This window comes from Athene cunicularia (assembly GCF_003259725.1).
Source record: "Athene cunicularia isolate RWA chromosome 18 unlocalized genomic scaffold, athCun1 chr18_part1, whole genome shotgun sequence".
Taxonomy (NCBI): Eukaryota; Metazoa; Chordata; class Aves; order Strigiformes; family Strigidae; genus Athene; species Athene cunicularia.
In genome coordinates, this window is record NW_020799123.1 from 4,410,693 (window position 1) to 4,430,840 (window position 20,148).

The 20,148-nt window shown below is 42.7% G+C and overlaps 1 long non-coding RNA gene across 1 annotated transcript; it reads left to right on the forward strand.

Moving 5' to 3' along the window:
* The first annotated feature begins 5,471 nt into the window (after nt 1–5,471).
* LOC113486996 lies at nt 5,472–19,576 on the forward strand. Its single transcript, XR_003399690.1, has 6 exons — nt 5,472–6,100; nt 10,451–10,614; nt 11,436–11,747; nt 13,217–13,360; nt 14,353–14,508; nt 16,509–19,576. It is a non-coding gene; the product is annotated as an uncharacterized LOC113486996 (long non-coding RNA).
* The last annotated feature ends 572 nt before the right edge of the window (nt 19,577–20,148 follow it).

Genomic DNA, 20,148 nt, shown 5'->3' on the forward strand with positions numbered 1-20,148 from the left:
CTTGAAAATTTTGCCTTAAATTAGTGCATATCCAGGAGTAGGTAGATGGTCAGCTGCTACAGGTACTCAAAGGTTTTACAAATGGTTTAGCAGATACATGGCGTATTGTTTGTGATCTTATTTTCCCAAGGTCTCTTGTCATGTAATGCAAGACAAGAAGGTTCTGCAGCCCACAAAGGAAAAGAAATTCTTAAAGCATATTTCTGGATAAGAGAAGGGGAAATTCCTCACTGAAGACATAAATTAATATTTTTTTCTATTTATCAGGTACTTAATTTATAATTAAAGGATGCAGTTCAAGCTCTATCTACTCGAAACAGTTCTTGGATACTAAAGTTCTTTGCCTATTCCTGTAAATTAGGCAGCATATGTTTCCCCCAGATTTCTGTTTATAAAAAGCAGGTTTGAGGAATTTGGTATCAGTCACAGGGAACACTGAAAATGAAAAACCACATGAGAGCATGGCCAGGGGAACTCAATACTGTGGCCCTTAGGAGGAGGCTAATCTGAAGCACCTCTTGTGTGGCTGGGTATTACCAAATCTTTGTACTTGGAACTCTTTCTGTGAAAAATTAGTCAACGCAAAATAAAAATTAAAAATTTGTGTCATTCTCAGAATATTGATATCTTTTGCACTGACAGCTTGAACTAGAACTTGAACACGGCTGCTGTTCAGAGAGGCTGGATGTGGGAGAGGAGTTTAGTCCTGTTAACAATTCCTCAATCCTCCAGAGGTCCAAAAACCCCCAATGAGAATCTTTGTTGCTATGTTCCCTAGCTACATACAACTGGTTGCCTTGGACTATTTGTGTTGCACATTAAACCATGTTAAAACAGTGCTGGCCAACTATTTTTCTCAGTAAAGATGAGGAGTTTGGAAATAACCATTACTGCTTCCCTAAAACATTCTAGGAAGTTAGTGTTTATCCTGAGTGCCTCATAGCCGAGGGATGCTAAGGGACTGCTCTTGTGTGGAGCAGCCAAAGGGCTGAGAAAGCTCTGAAGTCTCTGCACCCAGCACTGGCACATATACTTCCAGTTTCCATAAGCTCATAGCTGAGACAGGCAGCAGAGTGCAATAGTGCATGTAGCTGAAAAATTGTTCTTGAAACATATGGAATTCAGCTCAGTGCATTTCTCCTTCCCTTGTTCCAGCTGTTCTTTGAGGCTACTTGCAAGCAGGAAGCGGGATCAGCAGATGACATACCAGAGAAAGAGTGGGTATGGATTCACGGGGGAGTGAAAGGGCTGCTGTCCCCTAATGGAGGGGCCGTGGTATGTGGGACTGAGGCTGTGTGTGGCCATAGCAGCAGTTTAAGGTTATGTCACTGTCAAAGTTCTGCCCACTCCTAGGTAGAGGTGTGGAGTCAGAATGCTGTTATGAGGTATTTTCTCCCCTATCTGCACGTTACATTAATCTGGTGCCACGCACTCAGGGTAAACATCACGCACTGGGCTGCTTTCAGTTTCTTTATAGATTGACTTGAAGGCTGCCCCGTCAGACTTGTTTTTCTTCTACAGTTAGGAATTCCAGTTTGTTTCAGGTGCTAGGAAAAGCTATGGTGGGTCAGCTTGGGGTGAGCTGAGCAACTCAACCCTGCCAGCAGCAGCTACTGAGTGTTAGAGATGTCTGCTGCCAGGCGTCTTAAGAGAGCTCTAACCATACCCGATAATATGTGCACATGTAATCCCACCCATGGCAAATGCTGGAGCCTTTCCTGTGTAGATGTGTTCTGACCATGGATTGAGCAGAAAAGATGCTTAGCCCTATTTTGGAGGAGCAAGGAGGGGATTACACTCTCTCCTGGCCATGCCAGGAGCACCGAGATGTAAGCAGAGCAGCCCCTGTCATTGCCTTGCAGCGAACCTTGTGCCAGCCACTTTCTGACTATGGGTCTCACTTTCTGAGAAAGTATTTTGACAGGAAGCAACTGAGGAAATGAAAGCGCTTTTATGCATTTCAGACTTAGAAAGAATAATGAAGTAATTATTTAATTGTTCATTATGAAAGCGTACCTAAAAACATTGCCTCTTTTTTGCCAGATCTGTTTGTATAAGCATTGGGAACAAAGAGACAAGAACGACTCTCCCTGCAGCTACTTCTTAGTAGCGGGTTGCGGAGTGGGATTTTGGTCTGTGTCCTGTCTGTTTCCTGGGTTTGAGATAAGGCTACCCGCTTGTTTTACCTATTGAGAAGTGCTCTTTACCCTTGTACTTAGTTTATGTGGCAAGGTTTTGATCTGGCTTCTGTGAGAAGCTGCTAAAAGTTTCCCCCATGTCTGATGGAGCTGATGCCAGCCGGCTCCAAGACGGAGCCACCGCTTGCCAAGGCCGAGCCCATCAGTGACGGTGGTAGTGCCTCTGGGATAAAGTGTTTTAGAAGGGGAAAAAGTTGCTGCGTGACAGCAATTGCAGCTGGTGAGAGGAGTGAGACTGTGGGACAGAAACCACTCTGCAGGCACCAAGGGCAGCGAAGGAGGGGGCGGAGGTGCTCCAGGCACCGGAGCAGGGAGGTCGGTGGTGGGGCAGATCTCCACCTGCAGCCCGTGGAGATCCCCACGCCGGAGCAGGGGGATGCCCAAGGAGGCCGTGACCCCGTGGGAAGTCGGAGCTGGAGCAGGCTGCTGGCAGGACCTGTGGCCCTGTGGAGAGAGGAGCCCACGCTGGAGTGGGTTTGTTTGCAGGACTTGTGACCCCGTGGGGGACCCACCCTGGATCAGTCTGTGCCTGAAGGGATGGCACCTTGTGGGAGGGACCCACGCTGGAGCAGTTTGTGAGGAGCTGCAGCCCGTGGGAAGGGCTCACGTTGGAGAAGTTGGTGGGACTGTCTCCTGTGGGAGGGACCCCACGCTGGAGCAGGGAGAGAGTGTGAGGAGTCCTCCCCTGAGGAGGAAGGAGCGGCAGAGACTGTGGGTCATGAACTGACCACAACCCCCATCCCATGCCCCCCGGTGTCACTGGCAGGGAGGAGGGAGAGAAATGGAGAGCAAAGTTGGGTCTGGGAATAAGGGAGGAGTGGGGGAAAGTGTTTTTAAGGTTTGGGGGTTTTATTTTCCATTGTCCTACTCTGATTTGGTAATAAATTAAACTAGTTTCTCCAAGTCAAGTCTGTTTTGCCTGCGATGGTAAATGCAGAGTGATCTCCCTGTCCTTATCTCCACCCATTAGCCTTTTGCCATGTTGTCCCTGCTCTGCCCAGCTGAGGAAGGGAGTGATGGGGTGGCTTTGGTGGGCACCTGGTGCCCAGCTAGGTCACCCACCACAACCCTTCAGTACTGTGCAGCATTTCCCTCCTGGCCACCTACACTGACCCAGCAGTAGGTTTTGGCTATCAGTTCTGGCTCTATGGGGTGCTCTTCCTGTGCTGTCAGTTCTGCCAAGTACCCTGAATGTCACACTACTACTCTGACTTTCCCTCAGGTCTTAGAGACAAACTGGGTTACCACAGGCAAAATCTCAGCTTCCAGGATAAGTGCTGTGACAGCAGGTGGCTATGTTGCGTGCACTAAAAGCTCTTCTTCAGTGCTGGCTGTATGTCCTATGGTATATAAATAATCTCATCAGTTCAATGCTTTTATATCCCTGCACGTCTCTGGCCCCCACTTTCATTTCTAGTAGCCCCATCTAACTCTGCCATGCAGGGCAGGGTGGATGGCATCCCTCCTAAAGTCTCAACAGCAGCTTATTTTGAGCTGCTTATGGATGAGTAGCAATTCTACCTAGGAGCTAGAGACTGAGACTGCTAGACAAGGAAATCTTTAACATGTGGGAACCATGTTGCACAACTGGTGGTGCGTGGTTTTCTGAGAGCAGTGTGTTTTAGGAAGAACGTTAAGGGCCTTATGCTTGAGGAAATGAAAGATCTCCAATAGAGGCTACACAGCTGGGCTTGGACTGGCTTATTATAACAATATTGAATTTTGGAACAGCTCCCTGATAACTCATTATCACTTACTATCTCTAGAGAGCTGTTGTCTTAACCTATAGCCTTTTTTCTCTGCTAAACATGGTATGAGCTGCTCAGAAAGAGCAGAAAAGTCTTTGTTCTTTTCCCTAGTGGTGTTTTCTGACTACTTCAAGAGACTCGTGGGTGTGGGAACCAAATATTGATCTGAGAAAGATTTCTTTCTGAGTAGGCAGTCATACCCAACATGATTTCTTGGGCCACTGCAAGGCCTTAAGTTCTGTCTGGAAATGTAACTCTTTGAGAATGGTTAATTATGTTTTTGTCATGGCTCGCTCTTATTATGTGTTTGTTTGAACTAGTCAGAAGCTACCAGTGCAGAAAGATGCACAAAATTAGGCCTCCCAACAAAGCTGACAGAAGGCACAGTACCTCTCATCCCTTGCTGTCATTCAGATTTGCTTCGCATCTCTTATTTGTGGCATGTTGATTTATCGTCACAGTTACATTAAAAAATCTCTTGGTTTATGGTTAGTTCTCAAAATGCTTGTTTCAATGTCATTATAGATAAAGCTTCTTGGGTCTTCATACTGCATTGGAGTACTTTGTTTTGCTGTTTGGGATTGTAGGATTTAAAGATGCTGGGTGGAGAGTCTTCATGCACGAGTGTATCATCCTCTTTTTTTTTCTGTCTACTGTAGAGTTCCTCAGAAGAATGAATGTAAACCTGGATAGAAAATTGTTTGAAGCCTGCAAGGGTAAACAGATGTATCCCTTCCTGGAGTTAACTGTGGAGGACGTTGTTGTATTTCTCCTCATTTCTCTTTGGAAAAAGACTTTGGCAGCAGAGGCATAGGGATTATACTAGAGTCTGTGTCTTTCCACTTCCCCAATACACAACAAATCTTATTTACTGGTCTGTTCACAGCTTTTGAATAAGTCTATTCCATATTCAATTATATATTTAGACATGCACCTCTGAGCAATTTGAATACTGCAATCCTACTTTTCTCCCTCAAAAAAATTGCACTCGTGAACTCACACTTTTGTCCCATCTTTAAAATGTCTGAGAAGGAAGGACTATGCTGAGAGCCAGTGTGGCAGACTGTAATGACAAAATTGCAGTCCTGGGACCTACTGAGAGAGTGGCGGCATCACCTTGTATTTCATTCCTGGAAACTGAGGCATATACCTCTTGACTTGCTGATGTTAATATTGAACTTCTCCAGAGATCTAGAAGCCTTGTATACAGGCTGGATGTGATCCTTCTAGGTCAGGGCAGGCCCTAACTGAAGGAAGGGTACAAGATAAGGGAAATAAGGAAGGTGCCATTTAAAGAAGCCTCCCACTAGCCCTTATCTGCAGAGAAAACAAGCTGAAGCACTGCAGACCAGAATGTGTGAACTGCTGCAAAACAGTTCCTTCATTCAGAGCTAATAAATAACATTTTCTCTATTAAAGAGCAAATGTAAAAGTGGCTCACTGAAAAAAGAATACCTGTAGTATCTCAAAGTGCTTTGTTAAGGCTAATGAGCATTATTTTACCTGAGAGGCAAAGTCTGGGAATTAGAGGGCTTTCTTTGATTTACTGAGGGCTGTGGAGACTCTCTACCCTCCCTCTGGTCCAGGCAGCTCATGCCAGGTTATGTAACAGGCATAGTCAAACAGCAGAAGGGCTGTAGAAGCATGCATGTGTTGGCAGGGTCAGCTTTTAACACTGACCCCTGTGCTGGGACCCCTTGCATGGCATGTTAGTGTCAGACCCAGGCACAGATCTCAAATCCAGTCTGTTCACATCACTGCTGCACTACATGGAGAAACAGATTTACTACCCAGGTACCCATAAACAGGTTCCTCAGAGATTTTCTGGGCTGTGTGATTGATTTGTTTTGTTTTGTTTTGTTTTTCCCCCGCCCATACTTTCTAGCTTGGAGTCCTGTGCAGTAGAGTGGACTTACCTTGTTCAATGACAACCCTGTGCTGTGTTCTTAGGAAGTGAAAGTGAAAATCCAGCTGTCTTTAAAGAAGGGAGAGCCAGTGGTGTGCCTTTTTCTCTGGGATCTAGGTGGCTTCTGTCTCCTCTGCAGGGCTCTGGAAGAGGAGCTGAGTGAACTGGGAGCTGGAAGGGCTGCTCAGACACATGGAGAAGGGAAGCGAAGTGGCAAAGGGCTTCCTTGGACACAAACAACTTTTGAGGTACTCGCGCTGTCATATTCTGTCAGGGGTCCTGCCTTACAGCCAGTCTTTTGTCTTAGAAATTCTTGCCGTTTCCTCTTTTCAAGTAGGCATTTAGAAGCAGGCACTGCGGCAGAAGGGAAATTATTAGCCTGTTAAACATTTTCTCCATAAGGAAGAATGTGAATTACTTGTGGGCATGATCTTGCTAAATAAATAACACTGCTTTTTACAGCACTGACCGCAGACTTTCATGCAGTTCTGCACTGCTTTTGCATTGCTTGTGTGAATACAGAAACCCAACAGCTTCAAGAAGTGGTGCACTTTTATATAAGTGTGAGTGACCACAGAATAGAACAAATCTATTAGAGCATTTGCATCTTTGTGTAATTCCCGATTAATTTTTCCTATGTTTAATTAACCCTTATTTTTTTGCTTATAGCTCCTTAGAATTTTTTGCTAATATTTCCTTTTCTAAAATTACCATTTTCTCCTATTTGCAAATAAAGGATAATTTGCCAGGAGCCTTGCAGTAGAAATCTTCACAACTCTCCTGCTTTCCAGTAAGCAGCTGTCACCCAAACTGGAGCTGATAGTGCATTGTTTGCCCTGTGTCTAATGCTCTGCTCCCAAAAGGGATCTGTGAGGACCCTGGTGGCTCTGGGTTCCGAGCAAAACAGAGAACCAAAACAGAAAGCGTCAGTCAGTAAGGATATTGGTTTTAAAGTAAATTAGATTAAACCAGGGAAACTGTTCTTTGCACTCGTGTTAATGTGCTGCAAGCAGAAAATAAAAATGTTAGCAGTGTTTTCTAATGGTTACTGTGGAAAAAATGTTAAGAGCAGTTGCTGGGAAGCTGTGTACTTTCAGTATCTTTGCAGAGGTTTCTCAGCTCAAGCACAGAAAGCCGACTGCTTTTTGCACGGGCTTGTTGGAACTGTGGAAACAAACTGCACTCAGCCTCACTCTGGGAATACTGGTTTTGTCTCTTCCTGTGGCTTTGGTTTGCCTTTTTTTTTTTTTTTTTTTCCCAAAAAGCTTGTTGAGAGCAGTATTCAATAGATTAACAAGGGAAACATGGTAAAAATAATACAAAAATTAGCTCTTATATAATTGTACTCCTATTCTAGAAAAGAACTTAGAGTGGAAAATCTGTAGGATCTTCTAAAGTTCTTTGGGTTTTATTGTATTGCTTCCTTACTTCCTTTGATAGTATAACTTTCTTCAAGCTGTTTGAAATTTGAATCTTCTCCATGTGATACTTCAGGTATCAGATAAATCTTTTCTGACGATGCATTGCATTATTTCACCGAGGTGGTTCTGCCTGACCATATAAGCCATATACTAAAATGCTCATAAAGCTATAGACCCACAAGGTGTGTGGCTGGAAGAGAGAGAAGGGGCAGGGAAATGCCGTGTTTACAGTTGGAGAACAGCAGCGGATGTGGGTCCATGACCGCACTTCATGGTCAGCTGGAGAGAGAAGCACATCTAAACTCTCCAGGAGAGCTGCCCTGCTCTGCTGTCCCCCGTGGCCGGGACCTTGGGTGACCCCCTGCTGCAGCTCTGTGCTTGTCACCATGGGGGTCCCCACTGAAGCGGCAGCCTCAGCTGGGCGGTGCTGGAGGCAGAGGTGGTACGTCTGAGGATGCACACTGCAAAGGCAGTGAGCTGGTTTAATTTGTGCTGAAGTAGCAAAATGTAAGTGTCTAACCAGAATATTCCAGGTTGTAAGCTTTTAACTTTGAGAGAGGATCTGGTGGAAATGATCCTATTGGATTTATGACTGACTTTCTTGTCTTCATAAACACAGGAGTTGTTTACTGTGTTGTGTTTGCTATGAAGTTATGGGAGAAGGAAAAACGGGATAGTTTTAGGTAGTGATTTTTACTCAAATGGAAAAACGGGATAGTTTCAGGTAGTGATTTTTACTCAAATAGATCCTTTCAAAACCAAACCCAAAAGACCTTGTTAGGGCTCTACAACTTTTGATTTCTGGTTAAATACACTTCCTCCTGCCAGCGATCCCAGGGTGGCTTGTTTGTGGGATCAAGTCTGACTTGAGGAAAAGCTCATCAACTGGCTATCGGTGATTGGAGTTTGGTGAAGGACCTCCAGATCCTTGTGGTTAGTAATTTTCTCATCTGCTGCTTGCAGCTGATCCCCTTTTAGGGTCTGGCATTGCTTCAGTAGCTCTGAAAAATGAAGGTTTGTATTGTCTTGAAAAGAAAGGCAAGCAAGCAAAAAACTTGATGAAAAATATTTTCTATCCAAAGTGTGTTTTGTTTTAGATTGCAGTGTTTTATTATTAAAGTAAGTTTAAAACTGATGGCAGGAGGTGGCCAAGACAGCTGAAGACTCTCAGAAACCTGCCAAAAAAAGAGGATTGTAAGACACACCAGTGGGAAGAAGCAGACAGTTGGTGGACAGTGTTCTAACTTTTGAAAATGAAGGGAGGAGGGTGAGTAGGAAGGAATGTCACCGGAGAGAAGAGGAAGGGAGATGCCCTTTGAGCAGAATGAGAGGAGGGACAAGGAGACCACAGAAGAGAAGAGAAGGCAATGAATGATGACAGAAGATACAGACTACTGAAAAACTAATGAGGAAAAAAATTATTGGCCTTAACATCTGGGCAAATAATTCTCCCAGATGTGTGGCAGCTGGTCTGTGAGAACTGCATCAGGCTGGCGAACATGCTCTGAGGAGGAGGACAGACGTATAATGATCTGGAGGTATTTAAAAGATGTGTAGATGAGGTTCTTGGGGACACGGTTTAGTGTTGGACTCAGCAGTGTTACATTAATGGTTGGACTTGACCTTAATGGTCTTTTCCAACTTAAATGATTCTATGATTCAGTGATTCTAAGGTTGATGACAGTCCCTTGGCACTCATCCACGGGGGGTGGGACAGGCATTGTTAACTGGTGCTTTGCAAAGCAGGAAAAAAGGTAAATTGAGTAATGTGTGACCTGGTACTGACTGATCTGCTTTTGGAAAAAAAACTCCACCAAAACTCATAAACATAGGAACTATTTTTAGATCTATGGAAGGAGGATGAGAAAAGATGCTGAGCTCGTTTGATACTCTCAATGCTGTTAATACTTGGTGGGGCAAGAAGAAATTCTTGCAAGGTTGTCTAGGGGAGGAGCACTGTGCATAAAATGGAAGAATACGTCCCTCGTGTGGTGTGAAGTGGAAGTGGATGGATCACACCTTTGTGGGTGTCTGTGGAGCAGTCCCAAGGACCTCAGCTCAGTCCAGTATCTCCTGGGCTTGGGCCCTGTGTGGGGGTGTCGAGAGCCTCGGGCACTGTGGAGGGACCCCAGATTTTATTCCACAGGAAATTTTGCAGTCTTAAAGACTGCCTCCAGTGTCTGTGCAGCTGGGAAGGGCTCGTGCTGCGGGGTGTGTTCCTCCTGTCTCGTCTGTTTCTGGGACTCGAGGTGGCACTCTCAGCAGCTCTAGACTAGCACAGATCATGAGAGATAAGCAGCTATTAACTTTTGGTGGATAATTAATGCATAATTAGGAATTAATGCATAATCCATTTGGAAACTTCCTCAAGGTTGTTCTCGGGTAAGTGACATACCAAAAAGGTTGTTTTAATGGAAGCCTCTAACGGAAAGCTCCTAGAGGCAAAGCAGTTTGTGATTTCCAGAGCTAGGCTAGTGAGGAAAGTTAGGTGAATTTTCCAGATTTTTTTTTTCCTTTGGAAAGTGAAACTTGTGTTTTATTAAAACACAATTCACAAATTCACGATAGTTTCATTGAAATTAATGAGGATGAATTTCTGATTAAATTCAATACATTTTTTTTGAAAAAACCCTAAGGTTTTTTTTGTTTGTTCATTTAACTTGAACAGATACTTCCTGTCAGGTCTTCTAAATCAGAAATAAAATTCAGTTTGACAATAACGATTTCATCTTAGGTCAAGCAAAACACTCATTCAGCACAAAACATCTCTCTTGTGTAATTTTTTGTGTGTTTTGGAAGCGACAGCAAGTCAAGCCGTTATTTGTTGTGTGTACTGAGTAATGGGTGCAGGGTTACTGCCTGGAGGACCTGGACATGAAGCCTCTTGCTCAGCTGGCTTAGGAGGGATTTGCCTTTCCCTTCACAAGGACTTTTCTCATAGCAAATCTATTGGCATGACTGGCCCAGGGATGGAAAGGGGTGTAAGTCTGGCATTTGCAAAAGCCGTCTCAGAGTGCAGTAGCAGCTGAGCAGCATGAGTGTTTCTTTGCCTGTATTCCTGCTATCTTGGCTAGAAGAAGCTTTACGCACTTGGCCTGGAAGTTGTTTTCTTTTTGACTTGAGAAAGATAAGAAGAAAGATAAAAGATGCTAAACACTATATTTAATGTCCAAACAGGGAAATGACTGAGAAAGGATCCTGGTGATCCTGCCCTGGGATCGTGGAGGATCTAGGGGAGCATCCAATGCTGCTGGAGCTGAGCACCCGGGGCAGAGTGATGGATTCTCCCTGCTTCACATGGTTATGCTTCCTGCTTCTGACCACTGCAGCCCCCCATCCGAGTGAGTCTCCTTGTTCAATCTCATTGCTTTTCACTGCATGGTGGTAGCTAAAAACTTTTAAACTGTTATTAGAAAGCTCAGTCATGTCCAGTTAAAACTAAGAACGTAAAACCACTAAGGTGAGAAAAGAAATCAAGAAGGTGAAGGTTGATTCATTTGACCTGTTGCCATCACCTAACTCGGGAAGGATAACTTTTTGTATCAGTCTGATGAGGTGAGTCCTCTCTGGTTCTTTACCAGGGCAGTCTGAATGAGTAAAACAACTTTGTCAGCTCTCAGCACCCAGCCCCGGTGTGTTCCAGCTCAGCCAGGCTGCTGGTGCATTTTGGCTTGGCTGTAAAACTGTTACCTGCAGGAGTATCGAAGTGAATCAGTGGCAGTGACCTGGGACAGTGCATCCAGCTGTATGTAGTCTGGTGTGCAGCTGTGAACTTCATTTGTCCTGGGATCTAGACGGCTGCTGGAGATATACCTGATAGGATTGTGCCAAGGAGTTTGGGAAGGAAAGAAAAGATGATTCATCTGAGCCTGTCTGGGCAGAGAACCTCTTAGCTCAACAAGAGAAATGTCTTTCAACTCACTTCCTAAGATGCCAACTTCCTAGTTAAAACTCCAGTGGCAGCAGTGGGTATTATGTCATATTTCTACCTCTCAAATTAATTTGGGGACTGGGCCCAGAACCAAATAAAAATTGCCCATTGGCAGACAGTGTCTTCTAAGCCATGACTGGGTTTTTCCATCAAAACTCATCCCATTCTCTAACACCAGAAGTTTGGGGAGAAAACTAGTAGAAAATAATTTTTCTTTGTTTTCTTGTTTAGATGTTGCCATGCCCAGTGGTGACCTTGCTGAGCAAACACAAGGCTCTTCCTTTGGCAAAACATCTGTGACAGTCTACCACTGTAAAGACTGTGAGAGCAAGATATGCAAATTATCTAATTATGAAGACTTTATAAAAATTGGTGAAACAGAAAATGAGAAGTTTTCAAATGAAATAATTCAGTTGGTGACCACTGCAACACACATCATTATGTGTTTTGAGCAAGAAAATACTCCTGCTGAAGGAGTTTATGCCATTGTCTGGGAAAAAGCCGTGGGAATTGGAGACTCGTGTGGCATCCTGAATTCTGGAGGTATGCTCCACTGGGAGGCTGGCTATCAGCATATGGAAAACATATTTCTGGTTATGAAACTGAACTGTTATATATTTGGGCAGATGGTGAGTGAGGTTCATGAGTGAAAAAGGAGTTTCTTTTGTGAAAAATGTCATTAAGTCATTCACAGAAATAAAATTATTTCAGGTCAAACACTGCTTAAAACTACACTAATAGATATTCAGATAAATACATGTTACCTGATTTATAAAGATGATACTTTTTTCTTTTTTTGGCAAGAGAAATTCTGGTCAAAATCTGTGCCAGTTTGCAATTTATAAATCTCATCTACCTCAGTCAGTACACACTGAAATCCAGGTCTAGCCTGAAGAGCCATTCTGTGTTGCTCTCCTGTAAAAATCAATGAAGAACCAGGAGATATCCTTCCAATTTTCTCAGAAAACTGCCAAAACCAGAGATTAAAAATGCCAGTCAGTACATGTAGCAAGTGGCTCAAGAGGGCAAAATTTCATGGTGGATCAGGTTGCACAGGTGTAATTTAGTTGAACTCCATCCAAGTCAGTGACATTTCACCAGTTAACAATCTGATTGAATATATATTCAGTTTTGTCTTCCTGGCTGTAGGTGATTCTCTGAAAGCAGCATTCATCACCTCTCTTGTTAGACTCAGCACATCCTTTCTAATCTTATTGCTGACAGAATAAAACAAGAAAAAATTCTCAACTTATCTATGCTTTGGTTCAGCTTAACAGTTGCTCACACATTTAATTTCTGACCACTGTAAACTCTTCTCTCCTGGATTCATGCTTACCACTGCAAAATATCTACATGCTGTTACTACTGTGTAAAGCTTGGGTGACACCAAAACATCCATATTGAAAACTGGAAATTGCTATAGAAATAGCAGCCTATATTCCTTGAGATGGCATCAGGTAGATGTGCTGTGTGTGGGATACGTAGGTAGGTAGGAGTTTTCAAGATAATGGCCTTTACATTTCCTACAAATAAGTTTTATAATGGCACAGTGGCATACAGGCTAGGTGGGAGATGCACTCTGGGGTCTCCGAGATGAGTACAGCTGCTGGTCTTGCTTGTTCCTCTTCTTTGGCTCCTGCGGGCAAACAGGAGTTGCAAAATTTTGTCATGATTATTATTTAAATAGATTTTAATTGCAAAATGATAATGATAAGTTTTTTACAAATTTTTTGGTGTTCTTGATTACATGTGAAAACTTTTTTGCCTTCAGATTTCAAGATTTCCATTACTGGTTCACAGAACAGTTCATCAGCTTTAGTGAGAAGAAAATCTAAATGACTGGTTGATTTGAACAGTTGGTGGATTAAATGTGAATGTATCAATCTTCAATTTTTTGTGGTACATGAAGGATCTTCTTTTTTAACCTATTAACCTATTTAACCTTTTTAACCCTTGATTGAAGATCTTATAAATGATCCATATTTATAATTTAAAAATCTTTTATCTTTCAGCTTCCTCAGAAAATAGGAGGAGTGACATCATTATAGAGGAGAATAAAATTTGCTGTGAAGCAGAGATAAACCTCTCAGTGCCCAACTCCCCTTTGAAGTGCTACACTAGAATGTCAGATGAAAAATCAACAACTGACATCACTGGTGAGGTCAATCTCTTCACGTGTGTGTTTGCTTTGAGAGAGTTTTGCCCTTACAGCTTGAGGTGAACAGAGTTTTATGTGAGCGGGCTGTGGGTAGACTTTCAGACTTTCCCCTAGCCTGTGTGGGTGCCCAGTCCTGGACATATAGATCCATAGGTATAGGTTTCTGTAACTGTAGCTGTAGAGCTATAGATACAGGGATGCTGAGGGAATGTGGTACGTGATGGGCATGCAACAAGTTTCCAAGAATTCCACTTACCAGTAAGAGGTAAATGAGACTTCACCTTTAGACTAAGAGGACATATATATAAAAGTATTTTTTGTATCCAAATTTCTTCCACTGTAGAAATCCCTGACGTCTTCCTTTAAGTTACGGACAAACAGGGCATCTTTGCTTGGGACAAGTAAACACTACTTACCCTCTTCTGGGGAGACTCCTTGGTAGGGATATGGATCTTCACTTTTGGCTGTGTTGGTTGTTTGGGTTTGGGGTTTTTTGTTTGTTTTTCTTTGTAATTTTGGAGTGCATTCTGGATGATTCTATTATTTATCTTCCAAAACTAGACCAGTATTAAAATAACCTTTCTAGATATAAATATGTTTAATTTCCAGTGCACTGAGGTCTTTAAAGAATGGTCAAAATGGATTTCCTTAGTGGCCTTTGAACCTATCATTAAGGATGGGTCTCGTGCCTCTTGTTTTTGGTTATTTCAGATGAGAGAGATGTTCAAAGGTATCTGTTGTGGCGGGGAGTCAAGAATTAGCTTCGAATGTTAATAGAGACCTTCTTTTATTACAGGTATCTTCATTAAGGTATCCTAAGGCAGAGGCTATTTGTTCTCTCATTCACCACTTCATTCTCTCATTATCAGCTTTTGTGGGGTACACTGCAGAAGCACCAGGCCAATTCTTCCTAGGTGCTGCTTACGAGGCACGCTCATTTCTTGGCACACCAATTCACTTGGACTCTCTTTACTTTTTTCTATTCTCCAGGTAATGCTCAATTTTCAATCAGTAAAGAGAGCAGAGCCGGCATCATCGTCTTGGTACTGTTTCTTGGGGTTTGTGCAGCAGTAGCAGCATATCATGTTCGACAGATGAGAAATCATTGAGATGCTCTACATTGTATGAGCCTTGCAAGCAGCACTGGTAATGGAAAAAGCATACAGGGTTTTCCTTCTGGATCTCATTTCCATAACATTGTTTATGAAGTTGCTAAATGATATTCATTGTGAAGGGGAGGCTAGGCTAACAGCTGGTATGAACTCCAGCTCTGCATTTGGTGCCATAGTCCCCAGTCAGCTGTTTTTTGCTATGAAAAATAAGTACAGAATACATTTCCTCACTGCTACAGTAATAGAGCCAAGCGATTGCCCTGCTCAGCCTTCGCTCAGTGGGATCCAGTTCCTCGGCATAGTCTCAGACTGCGACATTGCTGTGCAGCTTCCCCTGCAGACATGTGCCAGCCCAGGAGACTGCTGGACATCCAGATGTGGGCTGACAGGTCTTTTAGGTGAATGGTTCCCACTCACAGCTCTGCCCACTGAAGAGCCAATTTCAATTTAAGAAGGAATATTTTCCTAGATACATCCAAGGGGGGAGTTTGTTTTGCAAACTAATAGGCATGGAAAGAGCTGGAATAGGCTCTATGGAGTAAATGGGGAGTCTTGTGAATAAAATCTTCTGGAAGGATCTTCCTTCCTCTGTATTGCCCTCTGCTCTTTCCTCCTCCATCACAACACAGATACTGCAGTATTCTTAAAGTGAGATAATATTAAACCACCTCTTAGGTCAGAAATATTTGTGCTATAACAGAGTATAGAACTTGGGATGCAGCTGTGCTGTCATATAGCAAAGTATCACACCTGACATATGTGGTGGGGATTTGTGAAGAAAACACAAGGCCTGTGGATTTGTTTGAAATGGATACCAGTGAGTTGCTCAGGAGTTTCAGATAAATATTAATTGGGAAAAAAAACCAACTGCAAGTTAGTTTTAATTCTTCTAAGTAAATCCTTGCTAGTGCTGGTACTTTTTGCTATTGTTCTCCTAGGATGTGTCATAGTGCTCCATCAGATTTTTAATGGTCAGATAGGACTTTCAGGGGTTTAATTTATGGTAAATGATGAAATGACATTACTACAATGGCCGTAGGGTGTTCAGTGAAGGACTCAATGTGTTTACTAGGACCATGTTCAGTGGATGCCCATCTCTTCCCTGCATAAGCATGAGTCAATAGATTTTAGCCCCTACATGACTTTGCAGTGGTTCCAGTATGCATGTGTTGATCATTTACACGCTCTACAGACTCCCTTTGACCCTGACATACAGCTTCCCACTATATCCTGTAGCCAACTTGGCTCCAGGGTTTATGGAACCTTGTGTAGTGCCAGAAGCTGAGACATCTCCTCTCAGTTACTGTTTAGAAACAAAATGTGGTTGGTTTTTTTTAAGGTTAATTTGTGGTTAGAAGTTAGTTAAAGCATAAGATTTGCATACTGTGCTCCCTTTCAACTGGGGAGAAATAGCTGTCTTAAGAAAATGATTCATCTCACCTTAAAATGATTTTAAGATGAAACAGATTAATTACCTTGTGAAGGTGCCTATTTCTGTCTAGTAAATCTAAAGGAAGCCAATGGGAACAAGCTGAGATGTTTGAACATCTGCAGTTAGATAAAACAAAAGGCTATCTGTGAAAAATGTAAGTTGCACAAGTTCTTACAAAACCTGGTAAAGGTAAGGCAATGCTAGCCTCACTACAATCGTTACATTAAGTCATATTGATAGGTATATTGGTGTGATAGGTAAAAAAGTTACTCCTTGTGGGTCCTCTGAGGTCCTGCCCTGTGCTGCAATGCTCAGTGATGCTTCAAGCCTGTCCTAGAGCAGCTTTAAGGCAAAGGCTGAGACGGCCACAGCAGCCGGGGCAGGGTTTCATCAGAGACACCATGAACTTGCTGGGCAATGAAGCTGCAATCCTTTCACCTTTCAGAGCAAGAGGTGGTCCAGTAGCAGATGGGACAGGGTAGCTGCCCCGAGGACATTGCACTCCAGACTTCCAACCCTAAATACAGGCAATTGGATTATAATTCTCACTGAAATCAACTTGTGCCTTTGACCTCACAGATGTTTTTCTTTCAATTCTGCAGCTATTAGAGAAAACAAATGAGCTTCTGACATGTAAAAACTTGCATCTGTTTGAAGAACATCTACATATGAGAAAACCAGGCCTGTGCCAGCAGCGTACTCCTCGGTAATGACATAGAGTATTCAGCTGAGGAAACAGAGCTCATTTTATACGAGACCTCATGGTAGTTTTCACAAATGTACCTTCACCAAATCTGTGCGTTCACTAAGGACTGTGATTGCCACAGTTGTCCAGCTCCAGGCCTTGTGAGCAACACGAGAAGCTCCCTGGATCTCCCATCCGCTCCTGGTGCTTCACTGAGGACAGCAGCCATCGCAAGATGTGTGTCTCACTCAGCAGCACAGCTTTACATCAGCTGAATTCTCTCAACGGTTTTCATGATTGAAACTATCAGTTCATCTGAAATTCTTCAGAGAGCTGTGTTCTTGCTCAGGAAAGATGTGCCAAATCCTGACATCTTCCATTTCATAATGCGATAGCATGCCCATAGGTCTTTATTTTTTTAATTCCCAGGTGGACTCTAGACCTAAAAAAAAAAAAAGCATTTTGTACCAATGACTGATTAGTTGAATTAGGGGGTTTGGCCTTTTGAACAAATATTTGATTGTGCAACCGCCTGCGTGTTGAGGACATCTCCTCTGTGCGCTTCTGTGGAATGGCTGGAAAACAGCAGACATATTATGAGCGATCCAGACTGAGTTGGCCTCACTATAACAACAGTCTGTGGCTGTTGTAAAGAACACCTGCAAGGCCAAGGGGCTGAGAAACTGTGTGCGTAGCAAAAATATAAGGAAGCTGGACTGTGGAAAACAAGATATTTTCCTAGTAGGAAAGCGGCATGTGGACACCGCACAAGGACCCATCATAGAGGGCAAAAGGGCGTGTGGACAAGTAGCTTCAGCCTATTAGCAATCAAGTACCTGCGTGTGTGCTTTATGGTGGTCTATAAATTGCTGTGTATACTTTAATAAAGTGGCATTAACTTGATCACATTGGTCGTATAAGTTATGTCTGGGACTTCTGCGTCGGCACGCTTCCTCCTGTGCAAGGGTGGACAGGAGGGCTATACCCAGCTCCCTCAGGAATGGCATTGGGGCGTGGAGGCCACAGCTCCCTCCCAGGAACTATGATGTCAATCTCCCTGATAAATTAGGACATAATACTGGCAATTTTAGTGTGGGACACTTTCAACAGAAATTCCAGTGGATAGGAAAGCATATTGATGTTCCTGTTCTGCTGCCTTATCAGAAGACTACAGTATTTCCGCATCCAAAGACAAGTTTGGGTCTCCTGTATGCAGACGGTGTGTAATGAATTCTGCACTGCAGGGATCCCCATTTAGTTGTTCACAGGCAGTAGGTCATCTTCGAATGATTTATCATTCACGCTTGATTTGAATAAATCCTCAAATGTTTGCATTAGACCTAATCTAGTATCAGGCTTTTGAGCAAAAATCAGCAGCAGCACAGCTGGAAAAGCAGATCCATGAAACAGTATGAGTACTTGAGTCATTTTTACATGGTTTAATCACCCATAAACCCGTAGCTGAAACTTCTAGCAGAAAATCTCAAAGGATGTAGAATATCATGTGAATCTTGAAATTTGCTACAATTAAACCTAAAGGAAAAGTTCATAGTGAAAGACATAAAAAAAAAAGTTATTAATTCATTTTAGGAATAGAGAAATGCCTCTGTGCTTAAATTTGGCTTGTTTGGCACAGGAGACTAGTGCTGTTACGGGTTGCGTTTTTTTCCTTCCCCAGTGGGGGCTTTGCACTCATGCTGACCTAAGATACCCTTTTATCTCAACTCTCAGTTCATTTGTTGGATTTTACTTTTTCAGTTTTCATGTGGAAATACAGAGAAAACCTCATGAAAAGATGGCAAACCCCAGTTATTCAAATGCTTTTAAGTATTTACTGAGTATGTTATTTTGACAAATCCAACTGTGAACTCTATCATCATGAATATTATGCTTATTCAATAAGCAAAAACTAAGATTATCTGTGAAGAGTCCAGGCTGTGCAAGAATTTAGAGACAGAAGGAAAAAGATTTTTTCCTCTTTATACAGCACCTCAGCACAGAGGCAGTTTCTGTTCGTTGGTTTTGGTGGTTTTTCCCCCAGAACAGGACTGCTGTAAGCTTTCACCAGAGTAGAGCTGTGTCTAAAAGGAGTGAGAAAGAAGATTGTTTGAGATAAAAGCCATCTTTTTTAAAAGGAAATAATATATCTGCTGCTATAGCCTGGGAAAGGAGCACTCAAATCGGGTATGGGCCTTTCACTTTTTGACCCCGCTGCAGCTGTCACGGGTGTTGCTTTTGGTTCTGTTTCCCTCCACTGCAAGTCTTTACTGTGGGTGCCTTTGAGGAAGTGCCAAGTGCTCCATCTTATGCAATCAAGTTGTGTACTGTGTTTCTGGACATTTCCAGTGATGTGCACGTTATTTCCCTATACACAGAAAAATAGTGTCTTAAAATTGAAGGCCATGGCAGTTCTTTTCTATGGCCTTTTAAGGAGAAACTAGATGTGTCTATGTATGTGTGTGGAAAAATCTGTGTGTGTGTGTGTGTGTATGGTGTTCAAATCAATGGCTGACACTGGGTGGCTTCAGTATAAACTCAGGTTTAGTGTACTTTGGAAAAGGGACAAAGTGATATTTGAGAACTCGCATTGTATTAACTTGAGGGATTCAGGCTTAATGATGTTTAGATTCAATTTCTACTCTTGAACACCAGCTGGTGCCAGAGTGCTGGACATGTTTTGAGAAGAAACATTAAATAGACACCTCTACTCAGTGAAAGTTGCTGGGCTAAATTATTCACGAGATGCAAATCACAGACCAATATTTGTGGCTCACTTAAGCACACTTTCCTCTACATCCCTTCTTTCTACTGATGCAGATTCTGATATTCAGAGGCATCACTACCAAATGTTTTACTTTGCCCCTCCTGAGCTGTGTGGTGCCGGTACACCAGTCATTGCAGATCTCACGGAAAACTGTTATAAATAGCTTTAAAGATCTACAGTGTTTGTTCCAAGCAAATGCATTGTGGCCATAATTTTGTGGATGATGCCAAAATGTCGTTTTAATGTTTGTTTTTTTTTTTTTTTTCTTTGTGTTATTATACGCTTCACAATAAAATATCTTAAAAACTGGCTGTTCATTGGTAGCCTGTGTTGATCATATTGTTATTTGGTATGTTAATATCCTTTACAAAGCATCGCCATCGCATGATTTCCAAACATGGAAATCCAGTAGTATTGTCATGATTCACTTCTTAAATATTGCAAAAGCAAAGACAGGGAATAAGAGATGTCTCCTGGCATCTGCTTTTGTATCCAGTAGTGAGTCTTTGTAGCGCTAATTGAAAGCTCCTTTCACAGCCTTCCTGAACTTTGTTTACTTTATGATAATTGATGAAATTTCTAAGCTTTCAAGCATTCAAGAAACTCTCTGGGAACACCCTATTTCCCTATGTATTCACACAGAGAACAGTGCCTGCAAGAAATGCTTTTCATCATGTCAGGGAGGGAGCAGGAGCTATGTGTGAGCTGTAGCTGAGATTGCCTTTTGCTGGTAGCATCTCTCGTGTACTGCAGACACTACAGAATGTGTTATTAAATGTGAAGCCAGGAGGCA